This window comes from Camelus ferus, chromosome 20, assembly GCF_009834535.1.
Source record: "Camelus ferus isolate YT-003-E chromosome 20, BCGSAC_Cfer_1.0, whole genome shotgun sequence".
In the NCBI taxonomy this organism is placed as follows: domain Eukaryota; kingdom Metazoa; phylum Chordata; class Mammalia; order Artiodactyla; family Camelidae; genus Camelus; species Camelus ferus.
Window position 1 is genome coordinate 6407701 of NC_045715.1, and position 12942 is coordinate 6420642.

At 40.3% G+C, this 12942-nt stretch overlaps 1 long non-coding RNA gene across 5 annotated transcripts in view; it reads left to right on the plus strand.

The window, feature by feature from the left end:
* Nucleotides 1–1042: 1042 nt before the first annotated feature.
* LOC106729155 overlaps nt 1043–12942 on the plus strand; it is a 52746-nt gene continuing 40846 nt past the window's right edge. For 3 of the 5 annotated variants that reach the window (XR_004313407.1, XR_004313405.1, XR_001365495.2), the window contains exons 1-3: nt 1044–1177; nt 1407–1672; nt 2731–2856. This is a non-coding gene — a long non-coding RNA (uncharacterized LOC106729155). Of the gene's footprint in view, nt 1178–1209; nt 1319–1406; nt 1673–2730; nt 2857–12942 lie in introns of those variants that run through there. The other 2 variants (XR_004313406.1, XR_004313408.1) reach the window with 2 other exon arrangements.

The window sequence follows — 12942 nt, forward strand, 5'->3', positions numbered from 1 at the left end:
CCTCTTACTAGTGGGGTAGCCTGGGCGGGGGGGAGCTGTTCACAGTAGAAGGCACTTGAGTATCTTTGGCAAGATTTGTCCCAGTGTCTGAGTAACAGCTGGGTTTCTGAGAGATGGGAGAACTAAAACAGAGAATTTTAATACAAGTAGATTAAAACAATCCTCTTCAAACTGTGCATAAAGTAAAACAGCATGCGATGTATTGTTGAAAATTTGCAATTTTTTAAGAATTTGGGGAAAATTATTCTATACTGAGGAGAGTTTCAATTATTACTATGATGCGTCTGTGCTTTTTCACAAGAAGCTGACAGCTTTAACATTTAAATAAAGTAGTTGAAATACCTAATAAATAAAATTAACTGTGTAGGAAGCATATTCTCTTGCCTAATGAAAGGCATTATTGAAAAGTGATGAATGTTATTTTTTTAAAGAAGGAAATTATGTAGATTAAAAATTTAACACAGCGGTAAAGACATGCAAATAATAGTCAATTCTTTGGTTTAACGGAAAGTTATAGTTTTGAATTGAAAATTAATTGTGTTTATGTAGTGGTCAATTAAATAAAAATCACTTAAATGAAAAAATAATTACTTTAAATATAGGACAATTAAGTATTAAAAATGAACACTTTTATAGAAAACATTTTGTTATATTTTATACCTGTGATCATATACAGAACCCCCCACCCTCTAAAACAGTCTGTTTTTAAAGGTGTCTTAAAGGAAATCACGACTTTAAAAAGTTTTGGTTTGGACAGAGAACTGTATGTACAGTGTGTGCATATGTCTTTACTACACTGTCTAGCTACTTGGTGTATGTGGGTGTGTGCATGTGAGACAGTGTGTGTGTGTGTGTGTGTACATCTGTGAAAGCATGTGTTGATATTACTGTTTCCATGTTGGAAATTCCCACCAGGACAGACACTCAGCAAAGGCATTTGGCAATGATAGAAGGTGTTTATTCAAAACCCAGCTCAGCCATTCATTAACTTGTGCCCATTTTAAATTATTAAACCACTCTGAGCCTCGGTTTCTCTGCATGTAAAATGGGGAAAGATGAGATTAGTAACAGCAGGGCAGCAGCTGACACAATGCGTGGCGCATTGTACAGATGCAGTAAGTGACGGCCATGATTATTACTGCCATTGTTACTCTTGGCATTACTCAGTTACCTGTGGGTAAGTGCTTGGTAAGACTTGGAGAGGAAAGACCTAAATACTAGGGTTAGACTGGATACGCTCAGGGTCCTTCCTTCCTGAGCTCTGTGACTCTCACACTGCCTCTACCATCCTCACCAGCCTCAATTGTTTACTGGAATGGTTAGACAGTGCTTTGTTTTTACAGATTGCTTTCCAACTTTTGAAATTTTTGGTCTTAGAGCAACGTGTTACTCTTTCTGTCTTGCAGGTTAGGAGGCTGATGCCTGGCGCGTTGAAGGGATTAACCCGTGATCCTTCGGCCAGTGACGGACCCGAGATCAGATGCAGGGTTCGTTCTCTGAAGCTCTGCCTTTCCTGCCTTTTTCTGTCTGGTCTCTAAGCCAGCAGCAAGCCAAGCACTACGTTGTGCAGACCGAATTTAGCATCCAAAGCAGAACATATCGGTGGGTGAAAAGTGGTGCTGTTACTCATGATGCTGTGACAAGAGGAGTAGATCAGAATCTAAAGAATAAGGTGTGCTTTCAAATTCCTCTTTTCCTTAAAAAATAGCTTGGGAGTTAGCATATAATTAAAACGAACAAAACCCTCTCTAAGTAGCATAGAAAGAAGTAAGTGATACCAGGAGTAGCTGTTCAGACAAGAGAAATAGATTCCTTAGGCAGAGAGACGGTGCTTCTGAGATCCCGGTACCTAGAATGATAGAAGCTCAGTAAAAGTTTATTAAATTGACTTGGATTTCTTTGAATTGCGATATTTAGGATTTCTTTGAATTGCGATATTTACTAAATGAGGAAGGAGGGAAATATAGTCAGTGTTCATATGGAGTCTTTTCACTCGGCCAGTGGAAGTAATAAATGTGTGCTCAGTACCTGCCCTCTTCTAAAAGGACAAACTCAAAATATCTTCGTGCTTTAAGGATGTAAAGCACAGGGCATTCCAAGCTACGAATAATCGCACTGTGGGTGAGGATTTGGGGCAAGAGGCAGAGATAATATGCATTTCCTGTTGGAGCATGAAATGTTCTTGTTGCAAAGATCAATCCATCAACAGCGGGTTGATTTCATTCATATTGGTCAAAGATAATATCATTGAAATGACGGGCTCAGTTCAGTCAATAGGGTCCAAACTATGTCCTCGGACATGCACAGCTGCAAGTTCTGTATATGCTAATTAGCGTGATGTTTCTTTTTTCATTTATGGCTCACGCCCGATGCCGTTGCTAAGTAGATACGTTACAGCGTGCCCCACGGGACAGTACAGCCCTGTGTTTCCCACGAGTGCACCTTGAATTTGTTTGGAGGTGGGAGTTGCCACATTTAGTGCCTCTGAATGCACTCGACGTGATGTCACATGTAGGATCTGTGGGTGTGTCAGTTTGGTGGATAAAGAAACCTAGGTGACACATCACAGCTTCGTAGTTGGCTAGACACACGCCCTTCCATGTAGTGGGCTTCAGGGGCTGGGGCTGGGAATATTTAGAGAAAGATCTTTGAGGCAGAGAGATGGTTCAATGAGATGCTAATCCTGGCGTCCAGGGCTGGTATCTAATACTTCTCATTAAACCCTCCCAGGCTCCACGGCTTCATCTGCAGCCTGCGGTGCTTTTCCTCAGGAGAAGAGGTTTGAGTATCAGAGAGGAAGTTGATACCGGAATCAAGAACGTTGACTCCTAGATGGAGCTGTGCCACCGGCTAAATGTAAGTCTGTGGTCAAGTCTCAGAGCTTTTCTGGGCTTCCTTTCCTCATCTTCCAAATGAATGCTTTGCATAGAGTAAATCTAAGGTTCTTCGTGCCTCTAAATGACATCTCCTGGTTCACTTCCTGCAAATACTTGTCATCTTTGCATGAAGGAAGGTGTAAACACAAGTGTCCAAGAACTCTCATTTTCACAGCTAGTGGAAGGAAGAGAAATCACTACACCCCAAAAATCTCTTAAAACACAGGCTGCTGCTGAGTTTCTACTCCCCCTTCCAAACTTTACTGTGAAATTTTGCCTCAGTCCTCTTCTGATTTCAACCAAACTTGGTTGCCCTGAAAACCAAGACGCTGGTCGTTTTCAAAGGTCTAAAGGGTTGGAGAGTTGTTAAGTAAAAGGTCAACTTTATTAACTGCAATTATATGTAACTTGACTTAAGAAAGTGCTTTAGTTAATCTGCTAGAAAGATTCCACATTCATATTCAAATTTACTTAGAGAATGTTTTGTATATGCTAATTAGTGTGACGTTTCTCTTACTTGTCCAGTGACCAGTTAGAGTCCAAAGACTAAGGTGGAACGTTTTGTCAGTGGCGCCCTCCAGTAGCAGTGAGAATTGTGACGTTTTCCTAACTGCTCTGTGCAGTGAACTGTGGCTGGGAGATCAGACATGTGCACGTAAACACGGAGCTCGGAGGGGGCAGGGCAGGGAGAACAGGCTGTCCTAACAGGACGCAAACACACGCGGACCTAGGACGACCAGTCACTGAGGGTGAGAGGGAAAGGCCTCGAGCAGCAGGCCGGTCATAGGGAAGGGCACCCATCCATGCACTGGCCTCGGCTAACAGACTTCCTGTTAGCGATTAACTAAGAGGACCCCATGCAGGACGTGGCCTCAGTGACTTCTCAAATCCCAGAGTGAAGCATTTGCCAAGTGACGAAGGTCTGCTAGTGCTCACTGAGGATAAAGCCTGCTGGTTGACAGTTTCCTACTTTTTCTTGAGAAATTACGTAGCTCCTCTGGGATAACTGTTACTGAGCTTTTGATAAAAATATTAAAATTCTATTTAGATGTACAATGTTTTAATGCAAATTTTTAACCATAAAAACCAAACGCTCCATTCAGTTAAATTAATAGAATTACAAAAAGATGTAATGATAGCAATTAAGTCTTGAAAATGCAAATTTTATAGTCAAGGACAATTACCTCATTTATAGTATGTTGGAATGGTGCCAGATGAAGGTAATTTAGATCCCCCCAGCTCACAGTTACACCGTGATGGATATCTTCATTTCATTAGTACAACAAAGATGGGTGAGAAGTTAGACGATACATAAAAAGAGAACTGGAGAGTGTTTGACCTTTATGGTAGAACTAGAACCAGCATTCATTCACTAATTCATCAAGTATTTAATGAGTACGATTATCTAAAATGTTAGTAATATATTTCTTTGCCTTGGATTTAAAAAAAAAAAAACTCTTCTATTTTCAACGTCCGCAAAACCCTGATTTCCAGGCAGATCAGATTTCTTCTAAGTCAGGATGAGTCTTTGGTGCGCGGTGTACACCTCTCTGCGCCGCGCAGATGCCCTGGTTCCGTGGTGACTGGAGGGATACCAGACCTCTCCGCAAAAGAACAATGGGTTTTTCACTAATTATCTTCTCTTTAATTCGAGCATTCCTTAGGTAATTTTTGGTGTCTTCAAATCATACAGCTGTGAAATTGTACTACCTAAATAATTACGTTTGACATTTTAATATTTTACTATGTATTTTCTAATGTTCTTTATTTTAATGTTATCCTGTTGGCTGCAGTTAATTTGCATAACATTCAGAGCACATTATCCTTTCCACATTACAGGAAGATAAGCAACTTTACCAAAAAGAGAGAGAGAGATTTCATAATAAGAGTGTACGTTTTTCAAGCATCTATGTTTATGTTTTCTTAATGCAATTTCCCCACTTGTATTCATAAAAAACCCTAAATAGCCCATAATCTCCTTCCTCCCCTCTAGAGGGCACTAGATCACACTCCTGCAGATACAAGGTGTCAAAGCTAAGCCCTACTTGCTGCTGGTGAATTTTTCCCTTGAGTCATTATCTCTGGAGAGAAAATGATTCCCATCTAAGGGAACGATGACTGTGAGAAGAAGGCAGTTGTTCCTTGCTGTCCAGCCCCTGGAAAGAGGGCGACCAGTGTGCTCACGGTGACAGAGGGAGGCGGTGCGTAGTGGGCAGACTCAGGGGACAGACTGCCCACCTTCCTCTGGATATGGATGTTGGGCAAATTATTTAAACTTTCTGTGCCCCAGTTTCCTCATCTGGAATATGAGGCTTATAACATCTACCCCATAGTGTGTTTGAGAGAATTGAAAACAATAGTATTTATAAAGGACTTACACAGGGACAGCCTACAGCAAGCACTCAATGACTATTAGTTATTATTATTTTAATCACCCCTATGAGTCAAATGGACAGAGACTCTTTAGGACCCCCAGAGAGAGAGATGCAATCCCCTTGCACGGAACAGATCCTGACTCAAAGAACTTTTTCAAGAAACTTATGTTATTGATGTAATAAATGTCAGAACAGAAGGTAAATCTCTTCAAGTTCAGAGTGACATGATAACCTCATAATTTTACTTTCTTGGTCACTTTTCAGCCATGAGCTCCAAACCAAGACATCTAAAGTTTATTGTAATGAAAGGTTTTAGGAACATGTTTATGTACTGAAGAAATGAATACACATGATAGAAATGTGGCCCTTCTTCAGTATACAGAAAACATTTTTTTTGTTCATTTTGTCTGATTTCTTTAAATGCCATTTATAGTAAAAGTCATTAGGGATTTTTTTCCCCCAGACCAACAGGGCTTTCGTGAAGGTCAGTCTTTGTTTCCAGTAATGATGCTTGCGTCTTTGTAGGTTCGTTTTCTTGGTTAATTTATCTGCTAGCGTAAGAATTTTGCCAAAATACCCATCTTGTGGGTGGTGGTGGTGATACGCTTCTCTCCTTTCTCCTCCTGATGTTTGTATTTATTTTTGAGGTAAATTTATCAACATCCATCTCTAATGTTCTTCAGTTCTGCTTAGATAGCATTCACAAACATACATGCTGGTGGTGAATCTCCAAAGCATGCCATATCCAAGAAGCACTGTCAGAAATCCTATGCATTTTTGGCTATATAAGTGTTCAAAGAAATCTTTAAAATCAGTTGGCCCTGATGCTCTCACCTGTGGTAAGAATTCATCAAATGAGCCAACTGATAGTGTTTGCCATAACCTTTAATAGAACCAACTTTGCCCTGGAAACCCATTCAAGCTAAAATCAACAAACAACCTTTTCCCTGGACTGCATTTCTCAAACTGTCAGATTTTCAAGTGTCTTGTAAGCATTTCAAATATATTTGTATTGCTGTATGAAACTGGTTGCATCATTATTAATGAACTAAACAACTGTCTTAATAAACTGGTTACGTAGCCAGTTATTGCATCTTCATAATCAAATCAAGTATACTTAAATCTCGTGGCGTTCCTGTGGTCTGCCCGATTCCCAGTACGACACACACCAGTTTTTGCAGATCTATTCAGAATGTACAGGCAAGATGAAAACAAATTCATGTATGTATTTTCACCATTTGTAACGAGTAAGTCTGTGTGAGGCAATGGTGCCTAATACAGCCTTAGCGTCTTGACATTAAGGTGGAATTAGAAGCTAAAACTTCATTGTCCGGTTCAAAGGGAGAAATGAATTGATGTCCTTACCTAAAATGGTTTCCTATGCAAAGCCACCAAATTTCTGGTGTTAGAAAAAACAAAGGCACATCTGATACCCTGGCTGCTGTTTCTCAGTTGTAAAATCCCGTCTGTGATCATAATAGGATATTGATTAGTTTGGATGCCATACAAAGCTGAATTGCATTTCGTGGCGGAGCACTAAAGGTCACTGTTTGATTACTCCATAACTTTTCAAATACAAGAAGTGCTATTTAAAAGTGTGCTTGAATGATTGGGCTGTGTTGTGAGAGAGAGATGGTGGCATGGAGCTTCTTTTCTTTCATAAAGATAGATGTTAAATTCATGTATCAACTTTACGTTTGACATTCTGAAATATTTTATATACTAGAACATAAACCATGAAATTAAATTATGAATGCAGTTTGTTCATGTTATGACCCATGTGATATCTAACCTATGAAACATATAATTCACTTGAGTTTTTTAGGTATTAATTGAGTTTGTCACCAGGGTCATCTTACACTTAATAGCATTTATTTTCTGAGGTCATAAATGTAAGGCATTCATACTTTAGAATATATAAAATATAGAACTAGATAAAGAGGATAAAATTACCTATAATTCTGGTTACTTTCATAATTTTCTCTTGCTACTTATCAAAAACTATAAAATCTTTTCTTATAATTATTATATTTGGTACAAATTTTGAAAGTAGATCATCTTATTCTAGTTTTTACTGATTTTCCTCCTTTCTATTATACTGGGGATGTACCCTTACAAATACTAAATGTTATTGGAAAATTAATTCTTAACGACTGCATAGTATTCCATGTTATAAATACAGCATATAATATTTAAGCTGTTGATTTGTGCTCATAATGCCTCCCCCAGATCATGCTGTTCGTATGACCTATTGTTTGATTGTAAAGAGCCATGTGTGGTGGAGAATGACTATCTCCTGTGGTCCCACTGCTGTCTTCTGACATCATCACTGTATCCTTCCACTCACTTCCCTGTTTGATATTTCAGGTTTGTCTCTAATCACTGGCAACCTTGCTCTATCCTGACCCTCACCATGTGCCCAAACTAGTATCTTAGACGGTCTGATTGGCCTCAATCTGACTCGACAAGATGAAGACATCCATTGAGTCTGTTGCAAAGATGGGCTAGCAGTGCTCTAACACATCATTAGATTTCAAAATATATTTATTGAAAACATAAATGGCTTGAGCTCAAAGGCTGTTACTCTTTAAGGATCATGAAATATATATTTAAACAGACCAAGAATAAAGCAAAGAAACCAGTTAAGACACTACTGTAATAGCTCTGAGAAAGATCTTCCAAACCTAAGCTGGACAGTGTAGTAGGTATGCAGAGAAAGTAAAAGAATTACGAATTATTTTTAAAGTAAAATAATTGATTACTAAGACTGATTGAAAATATTAGGCATTAGGAAATGCAGTGGTCAATAATGATGCCAGGTGTCTTGGGTGATCCTGTTAAAACCATCCATGGAGGTGGGGAGCAGGAGGTTAAGGACATGTTTTGTGGGAAAGATTTGATTTATCCCATTTGGGACTATTGACTTTAAAATACTTTGAAGTCCTTTAAGTAGTTATGTCAGGGAGGCATCTGGATATTAAGGTTTATATCTGAGGAGAATGGCTCTGTTTGAAGGTATAAATCGAGTTTTGTCTACATGTAAATATCCAGGGGTGAGAAAATGAAAAAAGAAGTGGACTGAGGGGAAAAAAAAAAAAAGAAACACTACGTTTAAAATGATGAGCGAAAACGGAGATTCACAAAGGACTGAGGGAAGGTGTGGCGGGGGAATTAGGAGAATCCACAAGTCTGATAACCTAAAACTCAGGAAGCAGCTCCCGGAGGACCATCAGCTGTCAGTGAGACCCGTGGTCTAGCAAGGTCACAGCTGGAAGTGCCCGTTTAGTTTGAGAATGAAACGGCCACCTGAATGAGACCAGTTTACCTCGAGGAGTGGCTGGAGGAAACACTGCTGTGCTGATTATTAGATGGGAAGCAGGAATTAAGGACTGAAGTCTTTTCATAGGGAGCGTTCCTCCTCCTCTGTCCATATCGGGGTTTAGATGAGCAGAGAGAAGGTTCAGGTTCAAGGAAATACAAGGTCAAGGGGGTAGCAGTATTTGTCTCCCTTCGGTTTTGTTTTACAATAAGAAGAATTTCGACCTGTCCTGTATGTCCGAAAGAGTGAGATCTAGCAGAGAGGGAGAGTTGAGGGTCATGGAGAAAGATGTGACAGACGGAAGGTGACACTGGCCTTAAACAGGAGAGAGACAGCGTTTTTTCCAGCTCCTGTACTCTCCGCCCTAGTTCAGCTCACTTACTCATAACTCATATATGTGTGTTGGTGTGTGTTGATAAAGTACTTTTCTATTCCTCTGGCAATTATCTGTACTGAAGAGAGTTTAGTTTTATTTCCTAAATTTTTAACTATACGTCTACAGATCCAAATTAAAAAAAAAGAAATCTTCGTATTGTCTTTAAAGTAAGACATTTAAAAAATACCCTAAAAATAAGTCCTATCTTTTCTTCAGCATAATTTTTGATCCCCCATATTGAACCCCTAAGCCTCGTTCCTTCTACTTCCAAAGAGGTGAGGCTGCAAGAACAGATTGCCTCCAAGACTGCTTATACAACGAATGTGAGCAGTTCTCATACAACAAACACGTTCGGGGCAAGAGAATACAAAGAAAGTTAGCCTGAAAAATCTATTGTAGTTGATGGACTTCTTACCATGTTACTAAAAACATCTATACTATAAAGACAGAATGCTGAGCCCACAATCATGAATTTGAGAATATTCTCCAAAATGGGCATCAAAATAGAAGTTCTATGAGACTCAAGGAGAAAGGGCTCTGGGAGGACCTGTGTGGGGAGTCAAATGGGTGCTGGACTTCTACAGAATTCCAGACAGTTTCACTCACTTTTAGATAAGGGATCTAGCAGTGACTAACGAGAAGAGAATTTCACTGCACAGCACGTATGCATCACGACTGAAGTATTTCCTGTGCTTTGATCATTTAATATTCCGTACGTGATTGAGTTCATCCTGACTCTTCTGTTGGTAACATTCATACAGCCTGAGACAAGGAACCGGGTCGAGTATTGCTTAGAAGTATTATCTGAACCTGGGGGACCCATCGAATTCATTGTCTTCATGGTCTGTGGGCACAACAGAATATATCCATGTTTTCCAAAATTGCATGTTACCGTGTTGGGTGAAACAAGAAGAATCACACGTGGGTGCATGCACGGGCGTGCGCTCACACACACAAAGGGAAGAGGAGCCGTGGACGAAGCTTGTATTATCATATGTAAGATCAGTTGGCACAGCTTATGGGCCCTTTGATGGCGTTCTTTGTCTGATCCAAGTCCAGGATGCCTTGATGATGATGACGTTGGTAATAATGCCAGTAACTGTAACATCAGCCTGTTTGCTCAACGTGCTGTGGAAAATTTTGTAGGAAGGTTGTACTGTTCAACGTTGATTTAGATAGACATGCCTTGTAGATAATAAGGGACCAGTATACAGGTACTGATTTGATTTGAAAAATAAAGTCTCAACAAATATGTAAGTAAGGAAAATGTCAACAAATACATGAATCAGAGGCCTGAGCACAGTGTCTCCCAAGGTGCGTGGAGAGGCGGTACACCCACTGGTCTGAGGCCTGAGGAGACCGCCAAGCCACGTCATCAGGGAGGCCGAAGAGCGCTCTGTGAGCTTTTCTGGGCTGACTCGTGGCAGGTCACGTGGAGAAAGCAGTGGGCATTCGGGAGCTGTTTGAACCGTGGGTGGGAGAGTTCGGAGACCAAGAAGGGCAGACAGACGCACGGAGAGCAGAGGTGGTTCGCGTGGGAAGACCTCACCTGAAAAGAGTGGCAAGGGTGGCCGGGGAGCAGGCGGTCCCATATGAAGTTTAAGTGCATACGATGTTCCTGTTTCACCAAGACAGTAGATCGAGGACCACGGCAGCTGACAGCGGATGTTCGCCCAGCGCTCCGCCCTCGCCGCCCTGAAGTGTGCTCTGTGCTAAGTCAGCCTGAGTTGTTTTCCTTCATGTGAGTGTTACTCCTCCTGAGCAGCTCATTAAGCTCCTTACAGAGAGATGTTACTTCTAGATAGTGTATCTTCGGAGCTGTTTGCACATTGCAAGGGTCTAATGCTCCCTAGCTGGGTAGTGGTATCACTGTTTTCTGAAGTGGTCCCTCTGGGGCCATCCTTTCCAAAGTTCCCGAAGTCCCCTGCTTCCTGTCAGTGTGGTTCAACCTACCTGGCGAAGAGAAGGGTTGCATTAAGCTTCAGTGTTCCAAAGGAAAGATCATTTATGAGTCGCATAAAACGATTGCGACCTGAAGCAGGAAAAGCATCAGGCATGCCCAGTTTTACCGAGAAACCTTTTTGTCACTTGCTTATATCATTTTTAAAATATCTTCCCAGTGGGTATCACATTTATAAAGTCTTGAAAAACTTCACGCGGTTTTGCAAAGAGGACTCAGACTAAGCGTTTCCATCGCCCTTTTGTTTGCTGGGCCCTGTTGTTCCCTCTTTTTGCAGTACTTTAATGAGCAGGAAATTATTCACAATTAATGATAGCCAATCACTACAGTGGGGAATATACACTTAGGAAATTATGACAAATAGCCACACACCGTGTGATCAGGGTATACAAATTACACCATAAGCAGAAAGGAGCTATGCTTGATTGGAGCAATTAAATGTTTTCTTTTAAAAAACGTAACTCCACAGAGAATATTTTAGAAAATGACTTTTTAATCATCTGTAGAACTGCTAAAATTATTGTCTCATAATAGTTTTAAAGTACGGCATGTTTAGAATTAACTGTAATCCCTTTGCCTGGCCCTGGGAGTCTCCCCCCAGAAACCCGTTTACTTGAAACCTATTTTTAATCACAGACTTAACATCAACCCGTTCTCCTTTTGGATAAAATGACAGTCACTTCCTGGGATTAGAAAATGTGACGTTTTGGCTACAGCCAGATTAGGGAACAGAAAATTCTAAACAAGTACACTTTGTCACCTTGTAGTTGGACTGACCCCATTGGATTGGAACTTGGCCAAGGGTTGAGGGGAAGTTCTGGGGAGCTTCAGCAGAAGACCTCCATCATTGCTACAGGATTACTCTACATGGAAGCTGAGACGCTACCTGGTCATAAATTAAATAAAATTAAAATTTTCCCATTGTCTTCCATCGAAATAGTTTAAACCCTTAATTTGGATTTTTCTCAATTTTTTAATATATACCTACAACATATGGATTCAATTTCGTAGTCTCCTTTTTCACAAGATAATAAGTTGCACGAATTTTCATAATTTGACTTGTTTTGGCAACCCCTGAATAGTTGCATGATTCATTTAATTAAACTAATGCCATGAGAGAAATTTGTCTTATCTCTGTTTAAAAATACTTCTCACCTTGATTATTTTGAATTTTCCACACTTTCCCTGATGCCTAGTTTTTCCATCTTGTCTGTATATTCACATGAAGATAAGCTTTCCCAAATGTGCATCCACAGCCCACCTGAGCTCACACGACTTCGGGGGGAACTGACAGTGGGGTTATCATGAATGACCTTTTTTCCCCGACTTTTCATGTATTCCTTACCTTTTTCCTAGGCAGCGTGGCTTGAAGAGATGTGTTCATTGTTGGCTCAGCAACCTCATTCTGGATGCGTGAAGGGAAGCTGTCTTTCTCACCAAAAAGACAGCTAAATATAATCACTTAAGGAAAGCTGATGTATCTTACAGAAAGAAAAGAAAGTTTCCAGACTTTAAATTTACACAGCGCTATCTCCAAAGTCTCTGAGACCAGGAATCTGGCCATCTCTATGGATTATACAGATCTGTTGCTTTTCGTCCTTTGTTGGTTTCTTCACTTTCACCATCTTTATAGCTTCTACGTTTCCAAACTGAGTCCTTGTCTTCATGTGACGTGTAAATAGTAAAATGTCCATTTGACCAGACTCGAGTGGGTGGGTGACTTGAATCGAAACTAGAGAAATCTCCAAAGCAGATAACGTCTAAACCGTTCTGAATACGATCTTTGATCACATTAAATAATTGTAATCTCCTTGTCTAAAAACTCTGGGATCTAAGCCCAGGGCAGATCTTGTTGTTAAGGAGTCAAAACTTAGACAGATATGATAAAATAGCAAAAGGCTAAATATTCTGTGAGTTCTCAGCTCTATTCTTTCATTCTCATTAGCATCTTTAGTTGTTTCCAGTGAGACCCCTTTGCAGCAGACACAGAAAGACGACGTGTCGGTGCGCTGATGTGTGGTACCATTTGAAATCCG